General features: G+C 41.0%; 1 pseudogene; it reads right to left on the bottom strand.

Moving 5' to 3' along the window:
• Window positions 1-750: 750 nt before the first annotated feature.
• On the bottom strand, window positions 751-868 carry LOC126177291 (5S ribosomal RNA; annotated as a pseudogene).
• Between the last annotated feature and the right edge of the window lie 15,338 nt (window positions 869-16,206).

The raw sequence follows: 16,206 nt of genomic DNA, 5'->3' as shown, positions 1-16,206 counted from the left end.
TGCAGTCTATGATAGTTTTTTTTTTAGTTTCTATATGTGCAACACCACTGCACTTCCTGCACTATAACCTGCATGTTTCTGTATGAGCAACATCTTTACACTTGCTACGTCTAAGTTCTTTGACCATAGCCCACATGTTTGTATATAAACACAGTGTATTTCACGAGTGCACTTCGTAATAGTGAAATATGCAGCTAAACTTTATAAAACTGCAATATGGACGTGAAAATGATGCTTAATCTTTATGTAAGTACAGATATAGTTTCGACAAATGCTGCCTTGCCACTTACAATTGTCTCACTTGTATCTGTTTAGTCACCAGCAAATAATTTTTTGTATTTATACAGTGATCTCCAGCAAAATAAACATACACTTGTGTGTATAAACACCTGAGGATGGGTGCAAGCCCGAAACCGGTCTTGTGACAAATAAATAAACTTTTATTGGGGCTGGTAGCGGAAATTTTTCTACAACCTATCGAGAAAAATATACTGAAACCGCAAAGAAAAAAATTATCTCGGTTAACGCATTTAAAACATTGATTTACACTAAACTAAAGTAAACTGAACTCCGTCTGAACAGGCCTTTGAAGGCTCAACGGTACCTCAGGCGTCACTGGATGCGGATATGGAGGGGCATGTGGTCAGCACACCGCTCTCCCGGCCGTATGTCAGTTTACGAGACCGGAGCCGCTACTTCTCAGTCAAGTAGCTCCTCAGTTTGCCTGACAAGGGCTGAGTGCGTCCCGCTTGCCAACAGCGCTCAGTAGATCGGATGGTCACCCATCCAACTGCTAGCCCAGCCCGACAGCGCTTAACTTCGTTGTTCTGACGGGAACCGGTGTTACCACTGCGGCATGGCCGTTGGCCATTGATTTACACTTCCGAAATAATAAAAATAAATGAAGCTTCCATAATGGAAGGAGGAAACGAAATGAAACTGTACTTGTTGAGAGGGTACGTGATGTTATTTCGACCACCACGACATCGAATCGAATTTACAAAGAACATGGCAGTATGCGCCCACGAATCAGTTTGATTTTGCAGTCCATCTGGCGTGTATACATGCCCTGATTCGGTTGGAAAGGGTGTCATGAGGCCATTATGTCCAATGCTGAAGCAAGCCGGCTCATAACTGTTGTAACTGGTGTAAGTAGGCTGTTTATGTTTTCTTTATGTAAGTAGGCTGTTTATGTTTTCTTATTGGCAACGTTACGTAGCGCTCTATATGAAAATCACTGCCTGTGCTGTGTGCAGTCTGTGGCTAGTTTGCATTGTTGTCTGCCATTGTAGTGTTGGGCAGCGGCAGCTGGATGTGAACAGCGCATAGCGTTGCGCAGTTGGAGGTGAGCCGCCAGCAGTGGTGGAAGTGGGGAGAGAGATGGCGGAGTTTTGAAATTTGTCATGAACTGCTATATATATTATGACTATTAAGGTAAATACATTGTTTGTTCTCTATTAATATCTTTCATGTGCTAACTATCCCTATCAGTAGTTAGTGCCTTCCGTAGTTTGAATCTTTTATTTAGCTGGCAGTAGTGACGCTCGCTGTATTGCAGTAGTTCGAGTAATGAAGATTTTTGTGAGGTAAGTGATTTCTGAAAGGTGTAGTTTAATGTTACTCAGGGCCATTCTTTTGCAGGAATCTTTGATAGTCAGATTGCGTTGCGCCAAAAATATTGTGTGTCACTTTAGTGAATGTTTGAGTACGTTCAGTTTTGCTCAGCTGTTTGAAAAGCAAATAGTGTAAGAGGTTTATCAGCACAGTCATGTATAATTGTTTCTAAGGGGACGTTTCATATGGCGACCCTGCCAGGATATCTCACTGGAATATTCTGATTTTTTCTTGTAGTTTGTGTATTTAGTGTAGCTTTTGTTTATTGCTAGCGCGTAATTATAGAGAGAATTTCCTTGGTAGTTGTGGTTTTTCATTGTTGCACAGTAAAACAGTTGTGGCATGCATGTAGGTTTGCACCAAGTATTTCGCAGCTGCAATTAACTAGATATTATTTTCAGTGCTATGTTAATGTGTTCTCTTATTTTTGCTCTTCAAATTGTGTTTTTCTGTGTTATCGTGTGAAATATTGTCACAATAATGGCGTGTGAAAAACGGAACACTAGCCTCCAAAGTAAACTGAGAAATAACAGTGACGACGAGCGTAGCTTATCAGCACCACTGTGTAGTGAATTAACAGGCATTCCAAGTAGTAATTTGGTAATTGTGCATAGGGAAATGGAGCGGGCGGCAAATAATGGTGTAGACAGTGAAACAGGTTGTGAACAGGGAAGCATTATCGATCGATCGGTCGGCAACAGCTCGCCTCAGGAATCCGAAATGACAGGACACAATTTTACAAATACTGTAGATTCAGGTTTTGCGTCCTCACCGTTTTTTCAAATAAGTCAAGACACATTTTCAGCTTGTCAAAATGTGAATGTTGCCGGTGCAAATGCACTGCCGAAAAGCGTAGAGGAACAGATTCCAGACACTAATGCATTGTTATTACAACTAATGCAACAAATGGAACAAAATCAGAGACAAACACAGCAAAAGCTTCAAAAGTTAGACACAATGGAACAAAATCAGAGACAAACACAGCAAAAGCTTCGAAAGTTAGACACAATGGAACAACACCAGAGACAAACACAGCAACAGTTAGAGACAATGGAACAAAATCTTCGGAAGTTAGACACCACACTTGAACAAACACGTGAAGATTTAACTACTGAGTTACATAACATTGAATCGAAATGTCAAAAAGTCTGTAATGACGTAAAAACACAATTTTGTGAGCATTTCCAACCTATTTTTTCGCGTCATGAAAATGCATTACAGAATCACGAAGCAGCCATAAAAGAACTGCAAACTATTGTTCATGAAAATCATGAGACCTTGCAAGCTAAAATGGACTCAGTTGCATCTATCGATTCGGTTACGCAACTTGCAAAAACTCAGGATAACTTAAAGGACACAGTATATACCCTGAAAATTGGTTCAGAAAGACACATGGAGGAAATTAGTTCATTATCAGAGAAAGTAGCCGAACTTTCGAATCAGGTCACTAACTTATCTACGAAGGTAGATGATAATCTGAATGACACAAAACCAGTAGTATTTAATGACACAGAAGAGTGCGAACAAATTAGGAAACTGAAACAAAATCTGAATCAAATTAATACGCAACACCAAAGAGAAATCCGGGAAGTAAAAGATCAGCTGACACAGGTAATACAAGAATTACGTACACTCCTGGAAATTGAAATAAGAACACCGTGAATTCATTGTCCCAGGAAGGGCAAACTTTATTGACACATTCCTGGGGTCAGATACATCACATGATCACACTGACAGAACCACAGGCACATAGACACAGGCAACAGAGCATGCACAATGTCGGCACTAGTACAGTGTATATCCACCTTTCGCAGCAATGCAGGCTGCTATTCTCCCATGGAGACGATCGTAGAGATGCTGGATGTAGTCCTGTGGAACGGCTTGCCATGCCATTTCCACCTGGCGCCTCAGTTGGACCAGCGTTCGTGCTGGACGTGCAGACCGCGTGAGACGACGCTTCATCCAGTCTCAAACATGCTCAATGGGGGACAGATCCGGAGATCTTGCTGGCCAGGGTAGTTGACTTACACCTTCTAGAGCACGTTGGGTGGCACGGGATACATGCGGACGTGCACTGTCCTGTTGGAACAGCAAGTTCCCTTGCCGGTCTAGGAATGGTAGAACGGTGGGTTCGATGACGGTTTGGATGTACCGTGCACTATTCAGTGTCCCCTCGACGATCACCAGTGGTGTACGGCCAGTGTAGGAGATCGCTCCCCACACCATGATGCCGGGTGTTGGCCCTGTGTGCCTCGGTCGTATGCAGTCCTGATTGTGGCGCTCACCTGCACGGCGCCAAACACGCATACGACCATCATTGGCACCAAGGCAGAAGCGACTCTCATCGCTGAAGACGACACGTCTCCATTCGTCCCTCCATTCACGCCTGTCGCGACACCACTGGAGGCGGGCTGCACGATGTTGGGGCGTGAGTGGAAGACGGCCTAACGATGTGCGGGACCGTAGCCCATCTTCATGGAGATGGTTGCGAATGGTCCTCGACGATACCCCAGGAGCAACAGTGTCCCTAATTTGCTGGGAAGTGGCGGTGCGGTCCCCTACGGCACTGCGTAGGATCGTACGGTCTTGGCGTGCATCCGTGCGTCGCTGCGGTCCGGTCCCAGGTCGACGGGCACGTGCACCTTCCGCCGACCACTGGCGACAACATCGATGTACTGTGGAGACCTCACGCCCCACGTGTTGAGCAATTCGGCGGTACGTCCACCCGGCCTCCCGCATGCCCACTATACGCCCTCGCTCAAAGTCCGTCAGCTGCACATACGGTTCACGTCCACGCTGTCGCGGCATGCTACCAGTGTTAAAGACTGCGATGGAGCCCCGTATGCTACGGCAAACTGGCTGACACTGACGGCGGCGGTGCACAAATGCTGCGCAGCTAGCGCCATTCGACGGCCAACACCGCGGTTCCTGGTGTGTCCGCTGTGCCGTGCGTGTGATCATTGCTTGTACAGCCCTCTCGCAGTGTCCGGAGCAAGTATGGTGGGTCTGACACACCGGTGTCAATGTGTTCTTTTTTCCATTTCCAGGAGTGTATTTTAGAGGACACTCGCGCTCCAATACGGGAAGAGGGACATAGAAATACGGAACAACCACAAAATAATAACACAGGGCATTTCGGAAGTTATGAAAGAAATTGGCAATGTGCACCGAATTTTGAGATGAAACCGCCGACACGACGTAACAATGAACGACATGCTACTCGCCGACACGATGATTTTGACTATAAGCTGTTCATTACTACACGTAAATTCAAAACGTTTAAGAATTCTGCCAACGACATTCATCCACAAGCGTGGCTCCATCAATTCTCTCATTGTTTTCCTCCCAACTGGTCATTGGAGCACAGGTTAGAATTTATGTGTGGCTACTTGGAGAATGAACCAGCTGTAAAATGCGATCGGTCATTCACGATTGTCACAGTGAAGGAGAATTTTACCATGCGTTCCTCTCAGCATATTGGTCACAAGCTACACAAGACCTAGTAAAACATAGCATCATGATGATGAAACACTTTGAACAATCTGAATTTTCCAGTCTTGTCAAATATTTTAAAGACATGTTGCACAAGAATCATTACCTGTGAAACCCATACAGCCCCTCTGAACTCATCCTCATTTGCTTAATCAAATTACCTGAACATTTACGGCATATTATTTTGGCAGGACGTTGCAAAGACGACATTGAAGCTTTTCAGGGACTCTTACAAGAATTAGAAATTGACACAGACAGTCGCGGGATGCGAAAACGGGAAAACAATCACTACAGGTCACATCCGTCACAATTCTGTGACGACAGAAACAATAAATGGCCACGACAGGCCTATTCTTACAACGTAAATCGTGACCACAACAGACACCAGCCATATGACAACCACTGGCAGAGTAATAGTTACAGGGAAAGATCACCTTTCCGCGGTAATGACTATCACAGAGACAATCAGAGAAACAGACAATATGGGAACCAAAACAATTATTATCAAGGGAGACAGAATAACTTTAGACGCAACGGTCCAGCGCGCAGTTACGACTCAGGGAGGAATTCTCCACCATGTGACCGACAAGAAAGAAACTATGGAATCTACCGACATGACGACAGACGATATGATCGTAACGACAGACCTGAACTGCATCAGAACTGGCGGGATTCTAGTCACGGTGAATTTGTAGAAGTTAGGTCTCCAAATCCCAATAACGACGCGCGCCCACAAAGAGACAATAGGCAATGACTCACACCGATGGCAGCCCCAAAAAGTACTTATGAAACTGACGACGCAGGTGCCGTACCTAGTAATTACATAAGAATGGAAGACATTTGAGACATCTTACTCCAGGAACACGATGTAAAACATAACAACATTGCATATCCTGTGATTCACATTACAGTAAATGACGTAAAATTTACTTGACTCTGGCAGTCCCATTTCAGTAATTAGTGAAACAGCTTTTAGCAAATGCAACAAATCGAATGATTGTCCCACACTTCCGTTATGTAAGATTAAATTACAAGGTGCAATCTTTGGAAAAAGTGTAGATGTACACCAACAAACCAACTTAGAATTCTTTTGTCAAAGCCACAGCTTCTCTATGAACTTTCTTATTGTTCCAGTATTGTCGACGGAAATTATACTGGGAGTAGACTTTTTGAATGAATACAAAGCAATCTTAAGCTTTCACGATGCTGAAATAAGTTTAGAGAAAGAAGGTAAGTCAATAGCTTTGAAATTTGAAGACTGGCTCTCAAACCATGATGAAGAAATTAATCGGATTTACCTTCTGTTAGACAACAGTTCGGAATTTTCTATGGAACTAGACACTAACAATCACTCTGCAAGTACTGACAGGGATGACATCGACGGCATATTTGAAATTAATGAGTTAATTCAGAATAAAATTCAAACAATTGAGAATTGTAATGACACTGATAGGCAGGACCTTTTTGAGATTTTACAACCACATTCCACAGTTTTTACTCATAAAACTGGAACAATCAAGGGATTTCAATACCAATTTCGTGTTCGTGAGCATACTAAATTTTGTGTTAGACCATATGTAATTCCAGCACATTATAGGGACCGTGTTAGAACAGAAATACAATCTATGCTTAATGAGGGCATTATTGAGCCTGCAGTAAGCTCATACAACAACCCATTACATGTTGTTGATAAGAAAAATGGATCGATCAGGCTTGTTTTAGATTCGAGACAAATCAATACTATCGTCATTCCTGAAACAGACAGGCCGCAGACGATGGAAGAACTACTTCAAAATTTTAATGGTGTAAAAGTGTTGTCTTCCATTGATCTCAGATCCAGCTTTTATCAGATCGAACTTCATCCGGAATGTAGAAAATACACAGCTTTCCTTTGTTTCGGCGTTTTGGTTTGAACATTTCTTCGGCAGCATTCATTCGTGGGTTAAATTCCATATTACCTGAGTTCTTAAAACGTCACATCACCTTATATGTGGACGATATTCTGATAGCAGAAGCTTCATGGGAACAACACAATCGCATCCTCAACAGTTTGTTACGTATTTTTGCAGAATCTGGAAGTACAGTTAACTTGGAAAAGTCTGAATTCGGTAGGTCAAAGGTGAGGTTTTTGGGACATATTATTTCTTCTGAAGGCATTCAGCCGGATCCTGAAAAGTTAGAAGCAATCAGAGCCATTCCAGTTCCATCCACAAAAAGACAAGTCCGCAGTTTTCTAGGTCTCGTAAATTTTTACCGTCGTTTTCTGAATATGCAAATTCTAGTTACACCAAAACTTTGTTCTCACACTGGAAAAAATACTATTTGGAACTGGGACGAACAAGCACAGTTGGAATTCAATTCTTTGAAAGAATCGCTACTTAACGCGCCAATACTAGCTCATCCAGATCTGTCACAAGATTTCTGCCTTAGCACGGATTCTTCTAAAGTCGGTCTTGGTGCTCATTTATTTCAAGAAGCCACAGAAAATGACACTACTGTTCAGAAAACCATTGCTTTTGCTAGCCGAGTGCTAACAAAATCTGAAAAAAATTATTCCGTTACTGAATTAGAAGCTTTAGCTGTCGTTTGGGCATTTAACAAATTCCGTTTCTTTCTTTCTGGTAAGCACGTAAAAGTATACAGTGATCATCGTGCATTACAATTTCTTATGTCTTCAAAATTAAATCATGATAGGTTAAAACGTTGGGCATTGTTTCTGCAAGAATTCCGCTTCACAATGGTCTACATTCCCGGCAAGGAGAACATTGTTGCGGACGCGCTGTCACGCGCACCGGCTGGGCTTGAGAAAAGTAACACAGAAGGCACCCTCGAGAAAAATTTCAGTATTCTTTACAGTCATAAAGTCGCCTTTGAAAACTTCATCACCACATCTTTAAAGGACATTGCTCATGAACAAGATAAAGATCCGATTTGGAAAGACATCAAAAGTAAATGGCATGAAAAGACATACACTCAGATTCGGCATTATTACCTGGTTAGAAACAACATACTGTTCAAACGCTGCACTGTTGATGACAAGCTATGGGTACTTTGCATTCCAGACGATTTTGTTAATAAGCTCATTTGGTACATTCATTTCAGCTACGCACATTTTGGCCCACGAAAATGTTATCATATTCTTCGAACGACTTGTTATTTTAACAATATGGAAAAGCGAATTCGAAGAGTCTTGTCTATTCGTAAACTTTGCAAAAGGCGAAACCATCTACTATCTCACATCGTGCTCCGTTGTTTCCTATTATTCCTTCTAAATTAAAAGAATTTGCTGCTGTTGATCTCTTGGGACCCCTTGTCAGAACATCGAATGGATTTTCGTACGTTCTAGTCGCTGTTGAACTTACTTCAAAATTTGTTTCTTTCACTCCGTTACGTAAAGCCACTGGACGGTCAGTCTCCAACGTCTTTGTTAAAAATTTCTTACGTGAAGTTGGACACGTTGCTAAAGTCATTTCAGATAACGGACCGCAATTCAGATCTGCTGTTTGGTCACGCATGCTTCGGAATCATAAAATCAAACCTGTTTTTATTTCATTGTATTCACCACATTGTAACCCGTCTGAACGGATTATGAAAGAAATCAATAAGCTTTGCAGACTTTATTGTCACAGAAAGCATCAGCATTGGGACAGATATTTACATTTATTTCAAAATGTGCTGAATGAAATGCCTCATGATTCCACTGCTTTACCACCTACTCTTGTACTGAAGAATGTAGAACCTCCGAACAGAATCAGAGAGCTTGTACCTTTCCCGAATACACGTAAACTTCGACACAAAGACATAATTGATTTGGCTCTTAAAAATATAAAATCTGCAGCAGACAAAAGGAGAAAACTACACGGTAAAGCAAATGCAAAGAAATTATGTATTGGTCAGAAAGTTCTCATTAAAGCTCATTCATTGTCACATAAGAAGAAACACTTGAGTCACAAATTCTTTCTAGTTTACAATGGACCTTACAGAATCCGACGTATACCACATGATAATTGCGTTGAAGTTGAAACTCTGCGTACTAGGAAGAGTAAAGGTTTACACCACATTTCACATGTAAAACCATTTATTGACAGATAATCTGCTTTTTAACTTAGCCTTTGCAATTTTCACTTCACGCTACTTGTACAATTTGTCACACTGAGAAACTGTTAACATGCAACAATGTTTTGAAGTTCAATATCCACTCAAGAACCAAGAGAACTTATTTAAACAGATATTACGACTGCATTGTTATTGCGAACAGACGACACAGTGTTATTGTGTGTGTACATTCTTGCTTGTTAGTTGCACGATTACGTAACGACTATAAGGCTCACATACTTAGAACATTTACCAGTACTGCTAATGGGATTCTATTGCAACATTTTGGTTTACTTGAAAACACATTCCGGATTTAAAGTACTTTCTGAGAGATACCAGATGACACAGTGGTTAGTTTATGTGACAGCTACACGATTATATCACGATGTTACTAATGTGTGACACAATTTACATTGTTGCTTTTGCGGAGTATCTGTTTTATATCTGCACGGTTTTTCTGAATTCTTCTGGAAAGCAAAACATGTTTTAGTAGTAACTTTTGTGGTATAGCTACAAGGAGACAACCTTTTCTGTAGCACAACAATACGTTACAGCACAGTACTTTCTTCATCACGGCAATAAGTGTAATAAGTAAGATATCTATACGCAAAGCATTTCACTTTTGTTTATCATGAGGTAAGTACATTGACTTCTGCAGAACTCAGCTTTTGGAGGACGATAACTACGACACTTCCACAGAGATTATCTTACAGCAAGACGCACATCTAGCGCTACAGGACACGTATTTGAGTGATTAATTTTGTACTTAAAACATTTACTTTTAAAGATTTTTGAATTACAAAGAAAGTTTTTCGTGATACATTTCATTCCATTGCTGTAATCTGTAACACCTGAGGGTATAATTACAATAATCCTCAGGGGGGTACATGCCTACTTTGTGTACCATGTGTTTGGCAAGCACAAGGAGCCCTAGCTGATATGGTATTTGCTTATACAACTTTACACATCGGTACCATATTTCTTTAACACAAATTACACAGCTATCTGATCATTTAACTGAGAGAGACAAACTTTTTTATTACGTCAGTGACAGATGTTTACGTGATTACACCGTTGGATAACTTCACACTTACGAAATTGTATTTTGTCTGTACTTTGTAAATTGTTTATATTTTTTCGGACCCATTGTGATATTATGAGAGCTTTGAATGATATATTTGGTATGGGATCACGATTTTTAAAGTACGTTTGAGGCAGCAGACACTTTTGACATGAGCAGAGAAATTTTTTTAGGTTTTGAAATTATTGGAGGAAGCTACGACGATTTTGAGAATTGACTGAGATGTTATGATATTTTTATGACGACGATGTGTATTATGCTGTAAGATTTTGCTTCTACACATTTGCAACGCAAATTCTTGACCTGTGAAATATTTTTATATGAGACTGTCACTGTAGCGGAAACTGCTGTCGTAAATATTTCCGTAAGAAAGTTGAGCGACCACCTGCACGTAATGCGTTTTGGGCGCCCAGCTGAGAGGTAGTCGTCTGACAAAAGAAAGCCATTAGGTGAAAAAAAAAGGGGAGGCCATTATCCTCGCCATTGACATTCCTTTAGAGAAAACATTGCAAATGCGACACCCTCATTACTTGGAAGGATACTTACATCTGCACACCTGATTATGACAAGCATCTTTCTACGAGAGTTGAGAGAATTTCTACTAACTTATGAAATGTCACATGACTACTGAATGATATTTTTATGTTTTGGTTTGCGTAAATGCTTATTTCATTTAATATCTGGTTTCCAGCTGTGTTGCAGCGTTAGTTTTATAAAATAAACTTCGATGCATTTGCTAATGTGAACACTTTCTGTCAACAGATCTATTAAATAATTATTTTATGACCCACATTCTTCCATAAAGGAGCTCTTGGAATGGAAAGAAAAATAAGAAGGGACTAATAACAGTAACTGCATACATAATTTTCTTTTCAACTACTTGGTAATATTTTTCGTAGAATAAGTTGTGGTGCACCACTTTAATTACATAGACATTAAGATGCATTTCCCTTGTCTGCATTGTTGTCTTTAGTGTAATGTTTTTTTTTGCTTGAGCTATGTCATGTTTAGATATAAGTTGCTGTTGCTGTTTGCCAGGCATAGTGTTACTGAATTTGACATTGTATTGCGCTATGAAGCCAGTTTTACTACTAATTTATTTTTCTTGTTTCCTGCACAGTGCCTTATATTAGTTGTAGTACTGTAATTGCTTTGCCTATTTAAAATTTTTGTCCTTGATGTTTGTGTTAATTGTTTTATGCTGCTGCATTGCCTCGTCCCTTAGTTTAGCATCTGAGCTCAGTAGATTTAAGTTATCTTAAGAGGGGTAGACTATATAAGTAACTGACTATGGAGAATAGGTAAAGAATGCATTGCGAAGTTATATGAAAAAGATTTGGGCCAAAATGAGTATTGTACAATGAGAAACAATTATTTTGAAAGATATATGAATAGAATACAGGAAGGAGGTATAGATAGGACTTTTTGGGAATAATGATGAATGAAGGGAGATCTCCAAGAAGCAAAGAAAGTTTTGTTTGAAAAATACTGCAATGAAACAAACCCTGTCCTTTCCTTTTGTGTTATCCCACTATGTGTTTGTGTACCCTTGTGTATTTGTTTTCTTCCTGTCTCTCTGTAGTTTCATAGAATTTTTTCTTCTTCTAATACTAAGCTACATTCACTATGATGAGGAATACTGTTATCCTCGAATATAATTAGCATTAATAATATGTTATTTACCTTGTAAAGATGTTTAGACATTATTTATTCTGTTTTGTTTTAATGCTCATGTGTGAAGTTGATGTTTCAAAGGTTCTTCTGATCTTTATGTATGTACTCATGTCATAATTCCTGTAACACTGATGTATATGTCTATTTCTATTCTTTTGTAAAGCCTGTATTACTACAAATGTTATCTGTATTGTTATGTTCTTTAATGATGTATTTTGTACCTTTGCAACGTTACGTAGCGCTCTATATGAAAATCACTGCCTGTGCTGTGTGCAGTCTGTGGCTAGTTTGCATTGTTGTCTGCCATTGTAGTGTTGGGCAGCGGCAGCTGGATGTGAACAGCGCGTAGCGTTGCGCAGTTGGAGGTGAGCCGCCAGCAGTGGTGGATGTGGGGAGAGAGATGGCGGAGTTTTGAAATTTGTCATGAACTGCTATATATATTATGACTATTAAGGTAAATACATTGTTTGTTCTCTATTAATATCTTTCATTTGCTAACTATCCCTATCAGTAGTTAGTGCCTTCCGTAGTTTGAATCTTTTATTTAGCTGGCAGTAGTGGTGCTCGCTGTATTGCAGTAGTTCGAGTAATGAAGATTTTTGTGAGGTAAGTGATTTCTGAAAGGTGTAGTTTAATGTTACTCAGGGCCATTCTTTTGCAGGGATCTTTGATAGTCAGATTGCGTTGCGTTAAAAATATTGTGTGTCACTTTAGTGAATGTTTGAGTACGTTCAGTTTTGCTCAGCTGCTTGAAAAGCAAATAGTGTAAGAGGTTTATCAGCACAGTCGTGTATAATTGTTTCTAAGGGGACGTTTCACTGGTTCCTACATCTACATCTACATCTACAACTATATGTATACTCTGCAAATCACATTTAAGTGCCTGGTAGAGGGTTCATCGAACCACCTTCACAATTCTCTATTATTCCAATCTCGTATAGCGCACGGAAATAATGAACGCCCTATATCTTTCCGTACGAGCTCTGATTTCCCTTATTTTATCGTGGTAATCGTTCCGCCCTATGTAGGTCGGTGTGAACAAAATATTTTCGCATTCGGAGGATAAAGTTGGTGATTGAAATTTCGTGAGAATATTCCGTCGCAACGAAAAACGCCTTCCTTTTAATGCTTTCCTGCCCGAATCCTGTATCATTTCTGTGACACTCTCTCCCATAGTTCGCGATAATACAAAACGTGCTGCCTTTCTTTGAACTTTTTCGATGTACTCCGTCAGTCCTACCTGGTAAGGATCCCATACCGCGCAGCAGTATTCTAAAAGAGGACGGAGAAGCTTAGTGTAGGCAGTGTCCTTAGTAGATCTGTTACATTTTCTAAGTGTCCTGACAATAAAAGGCAGCCTTTGATTAGCCTTTCCCACAACATTTTCTGTGTGTTCTTTCCATTTTAAGTTGTTCGTAATTGTAATACCTAGGTCTTTAGTTGAATTTACGGCTTTTAGATTAGACTGATTTACCGTGTAACCGAAGTTTAACGAGTTCCTTTTAGCACTCCTTTTAGCACCTCACACTTTTCATTGTTTGGGGTCAAGTGCCACTTTTCGCATCATTCCGATATTTCTTCTAAATCGTTTTGCAGTTTGTTTTGATCTTCTGATGACTTTATTAGTCGATAAACGACAGCGGCATTTGCAAACAACCGAAGACGGCTGCTCATATTGTCTCCTAAATCATTTATATAGAAAAGGAACAACAAAGGGCCTATAACACTACCGTGGGGAACGCCGGAAATCACTTCTGTTTTACTCAATGACTTTCCGTCAATTACTTCGAACTGTGATCTCTCTGACAGGAAATCGCAAATCCAGTCACATAACTGACACTATATTCCATAAGCACGCAATTTTACTACGAACCGCTTGTGTGGTGCAGTGTCAAAAGCCTTCCGGAAATCCAGGAATACGGAATCGTTCTGAAAGGCCTTGTCAATAGCACTCAGCAGTTCATGTGAACAAAGAGCTAGTTGTGTCACACAGGAACGATGTTTTCTAAACCCATGTTGACTGTGTGTCAATAGAGGTAATTCATAATGTTCGAACACAATATATGTTCTAAAATCCTGCTGCATATCGACGTTAACGATATGGGCCTGTAGTTTAGTGGATTACTCCTACTACATTTCTTGAATATCGATGTACCTGTGCAACTTTCCAGTCTTTGGGTACGGATCTTTCGTCGAGCGAACGGTTGTATATCATTGTTAAGTATGGAGCTAATGCATCAGCATTCTCCGAAAGGAACCTAATTAGTATACAATCTGGACCAGAAGATTTGCTTTTATTAAGTCATTTGAGTTGCTTCACCACTCCGAGGATATTTACTTCTACGTTACTCATGTTGGCAGCTGTTCTCGATTCGAATTCTGGAATATTTACTTCGTCTTCTTTTTACTTCGTCTTCTTTTGCGAAGGCATTTCGAAAGTCTGTGTTTAGTAAATCTGCTTTGGCAGCACTGTCTTAGATAGTATATTCACTGTTATCGCGCAGAGAAGGCACTGATTGTTTCTTGCCGTTAACATACTTCACATGCGTCCAGAATCTCTTTGGATTTTCTGCCAAGTTTAGAGACAAAGTTTCGTTGTCGAAACTGTTACAGGCGTCTGATATCCTGCACACAGACAGTGGGACGGAGATAACGTCAGAACTGGCCCCACACCTTTTCTATCAGGGAGAGATATAGGGATTTCGGTGGACGCAGGAGCAACTCAATATTGTGCAGACAGCTAATAGAGACACGTGCCCTACGTGGACAGGCATAGTCCTGTTGAAAAATGCCACCACGATACTGTCTCACGAGAGATAACATACGGGGACGCGGTAGTCCATGAGACACCGTTACGCCGTCTGAGATCCCTCAGTCATTATCAACCGTGACCTACAGCCATACGCTATAATTCCTCACACAATGAGTCGAGGCATAAAACTGCCGTGCCTCTCCAAAACATTGGAAGCACGGGACGTCTCACTTGAGCGCCGCCATACTCGTGAAGATGATCACCCAGTGTCATGTGGAGGATAATAATTCACCGCCGTACATAATTCGACTCCATTCATCAGCAGTCCACCCTTCCCAGTCACAGCACCGCGCCAGACGCATCCTCGTGTGTTGTGGAGTTATCGGCAGCCTGTGAGTGGGATGGTAATCCCTTTGAGCTCGTTCTACACGGGACGTGTGAGCTTGCAAGATTACCCATTATGTACCGGTTCCGCCGGCGTCTGCCATGTTGACGGGACCACTTGCACGAGATTCACGCCGGCCGGTGTGGCCGTGCGGTTTAGACGCTTCAGTCTGGAACTGCGTGACCGCTACGGTCGCAGGTTCGAATCCTGCCTCGGGCATGGATGTGTGTGATGTCCTTAGGTTAGTTAGGTTTAATTAGTTCTAAGTTCTAGGCGACTGATGACCTCAGATGTTAAGTCCCATAGTGCTCAGAACCATTTGAACCATTTTTGAACGAGATTCACACGTGTGGTCGCTGTTAGGTGGAATCGGATGGATCATATTCTCACGGATGTTATAAATTTTCCCTGAAACATTTGAGCCTCATCTTTATCTACGATAATGATGGAAGCTAAAGAAATGATGACGGTGTTTGGTTTGTAGGGTACTCAGCTGCACGGTCATCAGCGCCCGTACAAGGTCCCTATTTTTACACAGTCCAATTTTTTTTACACTGTACAATCTAGCCACTATCACTAGTGATGATGATATGATGATGATGATGAAATGATGAGGACAACACAAACACCCAGTCCCAGGGCGAAGCTGAAGAAATGAATTAAAAGGACTAGAACCAGGGTCTTTTTGCTTATTATTGAGAAATGCTGACTATTACAGCACCGGAACGCTATGGTCAATGGTGCTGCGCAAGCTACCCAAGTTTACAGGGAAAATAAGGTGCAAATATGAAGTTCGCGTTGGGGAGGACAATCGACTTGGGCAGTTAATACAGAAATATTGACCATCGTGCAGCAGTGGAGTAATGGTCAGCATTTCTGCCCAGTTAACAAGAAGACCCCAAGTACGAGTTCTGCCTGTGCCACAATTTCTAATTCATTTCTTCAGATTCCATCATTATCGTAGATAATGTCTCGGGGAAAATTTAATTATAAGATCTATAAGCTCACCTGTGGTACATGACTTCCCCTTTATTCCCAACGCTAGCGTGCTATTCCAATGCTGGAGAGCCCTGGCAATAGCGACAATTTAGGGAGAATATAACATAAAGATAT

Source organism: Schistocerca cancellata, chromosome 3 (genome assembly GCF_023864275.1).
Source record: "Schistocerca cancellata isolate TAMUIC-IGC-003103 chromosome 3, iqSchCanc2.1, whole genome shotgun sequence".
Classification (NCBI taxonomy): Eukaryota; Metazoa; Arthropoda; class Insecta; order Orthoptera; family Acrididae; genus Schistocerca; species Schistocerca cancellata.
Note: the sequence above shows the minus strand (reverse complement) of the source record. Positions and strands in the feature narration are given on the sequence as shown.